The sequence below is a fragment of the Solanum verrucosum genome, unplaced genomic scaffold (genome assembly GCF_900185275.1).
Source record: "Solanum verrucosum unplaced genomic scaffold, falcon-dt-bn FXZP01001278.1, whole genome shotgun sequence".
Lineage (NCBI taxonomy): Eukaryota > Viridiplantae > Streptophyta > Magnoliopsida > Solanales > Solanaceae > Solanum > Solanum verrucosum.
In genome coordinates, this window is record NW_026020317.1 from 455937 (window position 1) to 461936 (window position 6000).

Consider the following 6000-nt stretch of genomic DNA (forward strand, 5'->3'; position numbering starts at 1 on the left):
ATATGGAAGATAAACAACAAACCTGTCGAGATAGTTCGGCAGTTGTAGTGTATAACAAACACAACAGTCAAATTCCTCAAATATACAATGAAAAGAGAAGGGAATATAGAAGGAATATTGATAATAAGTTGGCAATAGTAACCGATCCTACAGATTTTCATATTGAAGAAGCACAAATCCTTGCTATAATGGAATCTCCAAATAAAGTTCTCCATGATATTATTACTCATAATGTGGAGGAGAATGCATTGTTGGAGATAGAAGGCCTAGGAGTGACTACTAAAGTAAATAAGGATGATGATGATGATGTTCTGGCCCACATAGACAAGGAGGCAGATTTATCTCCTAGAATCTTGAAGGCTGCAAGGAAAGAGAAGAAACAAGGGAATGGAGATAGTGCTCAACCCATCAGAATACAACCAAAGAGATATAAAGCATATAATAGATGATGAAATCATTTATTTGGAATATAAGGTCAGTGAAATCTCAACAAGCGTTTCAAAGGGTTCAGATGTTACACAATGTTCACAAGTTCTCATTTATTGCTCTTCTAGAGCCTTTTCAAGATAGTAGACACATCAACAAGTATAGAAGGAGGTTGAGAATGCCTTTTGCTACTTCCAATTGTAATGGAAAAATATGGGTCTTTACAAATCATGATTTTGACATTATAGTTGTTAGTAACACAGATCAACAATTGACGCTTAATTTAAAGCATCAAACTCAACAACACAACTTTTATGTCACTATTGTGTATGCCAAGTGTAGTGATGTTGAAAGACTATCATTGTGGGAAGATATATATCACTTGGCAGATGACATGAATAGCTCTTGGCTTATTGGAGGAGATTTTAATGTTGTATTGAATGCTGAAGAAAAGATAGGGGGTCTGCCGGTAGAAGATATTGATCATGAGGATTTTGATTGTTGTATTGAAACTTGTGAACTATCTAAAGTTCAATACAAAGGGAGTCCATTTACATGGTGGAATGGTAGAGCCGGTAGTGATTGTATATTTGAGAGGTTGGACAGAATACTCATCAATCAAGAGATGAGTAATTGGTTCAATCACATTGCGGTGGAACATTTACCAAGGACTGGATCTGACCATGCCCCTATGCTTATTACTTGTGAAGAAACGAACCCTATAAAGAAGAAACCATTCAGGTTCCTAAAATTCTGGACAGAGCACAAAGATTTTAAGGAGGTCGTGAGACAAAATTGGGTTACTAATACTATTAATCCTTTTATAGCTTTTAAGGAGAACATTAAAAGGGTTAAAACTGCTCTAACTAGATGGAGCAAGGATACATATGGAGACATTTTCAAACAATTAATCATCAGGGAGGATATAATGAGAATCAAAGAGAAATTATTTGAAGATGTGCCAAATGAAATTAATAGAGCAGTTTTGCAGAAGGCTGAAGCTGAATTTAAAAGATATCTTCACTTTGAAGAAATCTATTGGCAACAAAAAGCTGGTTATGAATGGTTTGATAATGGAGATAGAAATACCAGATTCTTTCATAGTATAGTAAAGGGCAGAAGAAAAAGGCTACACTTGCAGAGAATTCAGAACAGACATGGGGTATGGTTGGAAGAAGAAGAGGCCATAGTTGTTGAATCCATTGACTTTTATCAAAAGCAATTCACACAAGAGAGGGATGCGACTGATTTTCCTTTACTAAGGCATATTCCCACTTTGATCAATGCGGAGGAAAGCTCAGTTTTATGCAGAATGCCAGAATTAGAAGAGGTAAAGAATGTTGTATTCAAGCTTAATGGAGACAGTGCTAGTGGTCCTGATGGTTTGACAGGGAGATTTTACCAAAGCTGCTGGGACATTGTTGGCATTGATATTCTAGCATTGGTACATGATTTCTTTCAAGGTAATTCTTTACCTAAGTCCATTACTCATACCAACCTAATTCTGTTACCAAAGAAAGATAATGTACAGTCTTTCTCAGATTTGAGGCCAATCAGTTTGAGTAATTTTATTAATAAGGTCATCTCTAGAATTGTTCATGATAGACTTGAGTCTTTACTTCCAAGGTTGATTTCAAATAATCAATCTGGTTTTGTAAAAGGGAGAAGTATCATTGAAAATGTTTTGCTGACTCAAGAGATTGTTACAGATATTAGAAAAAGAGGTAAGCCCGATAATGTGGTAATTAAGCTTGATATGGCCAAAGCTTATGATAGAGTATCATGGTTTTTTCTAATGAAAGTATTAAGAAAAATGGGCTTCTCAAATGATTTGGTTGACATAATATGGAGATTGATTTCCAATAATTGTTACTCTATACTAATTAATGGACAATCATGGCTTCTTTCATTCAACTAGAGGAGTGAAACAAGGAGATCCTCTATCTCCGGCATTGTTTATTCTATCAGCGGAGGTTTTATCCAGGTCTTTGAATGCTTTGTTTGATGAGGTGCAATATGTAGGGTATGGTTTACCAAAGTGGAGTGCACAAATTAACCACCTGGCTTATGCAGATGATACCATCATTTTTGCGTCTACTGATAATTACTCTTTAAATAGGATAGTTGAAACTTTGCAGGAATATGAAGGTGAATCTGGACAACAAATTAATAAAGAGAAAAGTGCATTTTATCTTCATCAAAGTACTGCCACAGATATTAGAGTAATGGTGGAGGAATGTACAGGTATGTCTAGGGGTCACTTCCCTTTAAAATACCTAGGTTGTCCCATAACTCATGCTAGGAAAAGAAAAGAGCATTATGCAGATCTCATCAGAAGGGTGAAAGATAAACTTCAGGCTTGGAAAGGAAACATGCTTTCTTTTGGGGGTAAAGAAGTTCTGTTGTCTAGTGTGTTACAAAGCATTCCTATTCATGTACTTTCTGCTATTGTCCCTCCTAATTGCGTGATGAAAGAGCTTCATAGAATTTTTGCAAAATTTTATTGGAGTAACAAGCTTACAGGTAGAAGCAAACATTGGGCTGCATGGGAAAATGTGTGCTTACCAAAAAATGAAGGAGGTTTGGGTTTTAGATCTATGATTGATGTATCTAAAGCTATGTATGCTAAGCTTTGGTGGAAATTTAGAACTCAAAATTCACTATGGGCAAATTTCATGTGGAATAAGTATTGTAAGAAGCAAATTCCCACCCTTGTTCAGTGGAAAGGTGGCTCACAAGTGTGGAAACAAATGTTGGAAAATAGAGAAATAATAGAACAAAACTTGTGGTGGGAACCTAAAGGAGGAACATCTAGCATTTGGTTTGACAATTGGACTAGTCTTGGTCCTTTGTTTCTACATCCGACAGAAGTGCACGGTTGTCATTCTTTGGATGATATTGAGGTTTTTTTGAAGGATTCTGGATGGGATTATAATAGTATGCAAGAGTATTTACCTAGTCATATTGTGGATCATGTGAGACAAAGTATGAGCAGGGTAAGACAATCAAATCAAATGGATAAACCTTGGTGGATAAAATCTAGTACTGGCAAGTTCACTGTAAAGTCTGCATGGGAGATTCTTAGAAGTAAGGATGAAGTTTCTGAAGACTTTAAGAGAATTTGGGTGAAGGGGCTACCTTTCAAAATTTCTTTCTTTGGTTGGAGGGTATGGACTTACAGAGTTCCCGTTGCTGATATCATTTCTTCATGGAATCCTAACATTTCTCCCTTATGTCAGTGTTGCAGGGTTCCGGTAAGAGAAACTATTGAACATCTTTTTCTTTCAGGTGAAGTGGCAACTTATATTTGGGATCATTATGCAAGGGCTGCTGGTATACTAGGTCCTTGGATTCAAGTTAAATATACCATGAAAAAGTGGTGGGTGGCACAAGGTAATACTAGGCTGAGAATGGTTTTTCAAGCAGTTCCTAACATTATTCTGTGGTTTCTATGGAAGAGGAGGAATACTATCTTACATGGAGGGGTCTATATTAGAAACAAGGTGATTTGGGATATCAATGCTACTATCCACAAGTTTATTAGGTCGCATTTTCACTATGATCATATCCCTAATACTTGGCCTCATATGGTAGCTCTTCTGGAAAGGTTCAGACCTGTGGTTCATTCTAAAATTGTTAAATGGATTCCTCCTCCTATAGGTTGGCTGAAATGTAACACTGATGGGGCCTCTAGAGGAAACCCAGGTCTCAGTGCTTCTGCTTTTTGCTTAAGAAATCATGAAGGCAGTTTTTGGGGGATAAGGGGATGAAAATTATTGATTCCACAACTTTAGTGGCTGAAGCTAAGGCTATAAGTGAAGGTTTACAATATTGTTTAGAGAATCATTACTCTAACATTATTATTGAGACTGATTCTTTGGCAATGGTTAACATCATTAATGGAGTCTGGAAAATTCCTTGGAGTGTGAGTATTGAGGTTGGCTCAATTCACAGAATAAGAGATCTCATTTCAGTAAGAGTACAACACTCCTTAAGGGAGGGAAATACTCTTGCTGATTTTTTTGCTAACTTGGTTTTCAATTTTGCAGGTACATATGAATTTAATTCAGATCAAGATGTTCCTAGTGAAGGCAGGAAAATTATCATGATGGACAAAGGAAACACTCCTTACATTAGGACAAAATATATCAGCAGTTCTGCTCAATAGGAGACTGATTTTTTAGGACTATTCTTACAATGTTACTATCTGAATCATAAGTGAAGCTATAGATGTTAAAATTATTGGGAATGGTTTAAGTCTGAAGCAATTTCGGTTGATTGACAGTACTTGCACCTGGTGAGAGCTTTGAGCTGTTCATATGGTACTAAATCAGGACTTTAAACTTTCAAATAGTTAATTATCTATAAGCTTAGCTTGATTCAGATTACTTATATCACTGATTGAAACAATGTGGTATTTATTATTTTTTTAATTATTTTTTTGATGGCAATATCTAAACTTTTATTGGTGGTATTAATTCCAACTGTGGAATTCAGTCCAGTGAAGTATAGATATTAAGATTGAAATAATTTCTACTATTAAGAGTTTACCTGGTATCAGCAAGTCGACTGCAGGTCAGCTACAAGCGTCATTTTCAAATTTTGATCGGGGTCACCAAGCAGACACAGCTTTAACGATGCAATCTTTGTGGGATTTCTAATCAATGGTAGCACTTATTGGCTATAGAAGAGGCAAAGACATCTCTCAAACCTCCAGATGAACAGATCTCGATCTATGAGTACACAAAGTTCATCTTGATAGGCGGGCCTCTATATCGAAGGTGGATGGCAGCATTTGAGCTTGTTTGAAATCTTCATCCAAGCTTTGTCCATTCAATTCCATCAGTGATATCCATCTGCACTTTCCCTATTTTTTTTATTTTTTATTTTTTAGCTTAATTTTGTTTGTTTCTTCTTTATTATGGGCTGTGTCACTTTTGGACCAGACCCTTGTAAATAGTTGTTAATTTTTAATAATAGGGCCTTAGAGCCCATCTTTGATTAAAAAAAAAAAAAAAAAAGAATTCCCAATTAATTATATTCTTTAAAAGCTCCCTCATAATAATATACATTTAAGTAAATGGAACATGAAAAGACCAAAAACTTTTCATTTTTCATAACTATTTATATCATTTAGTCTATAAAATAAAAATATTTGAGTATTTCTAACCAACAACAGTGAACTCCTCCTCTTTTCTTTTCTTCCTTTCTTCTTTTCTTGTGATGATAAAGAAGAATAAAACGGACATCAAAATTCTAGGCCTTGGGATTTCTCTAACAAAAGAGAAAGAAAGAAGAACACTATGATGCTTCCGAATATATTGGTAGGAGAAATGTTATATTCAGAGAAAACAAATAATTTGGTAAAGAAGAATATATAGACATCAAATTTCTAGGCCTTCGGATTTCTTTAACAAAAGAGAAAGAAAGAAGTACATCATGATGCTTCCAAAGATATTAGTAGGAGAAATGTTATATTGAGAGAAAAAAATTAATTTGGTTAAAAAATTTATAGGAAGAGTGATTAGTGTATCAAAGGGTAAGATAATTATTTGGAGAAAGAATTCATCTATT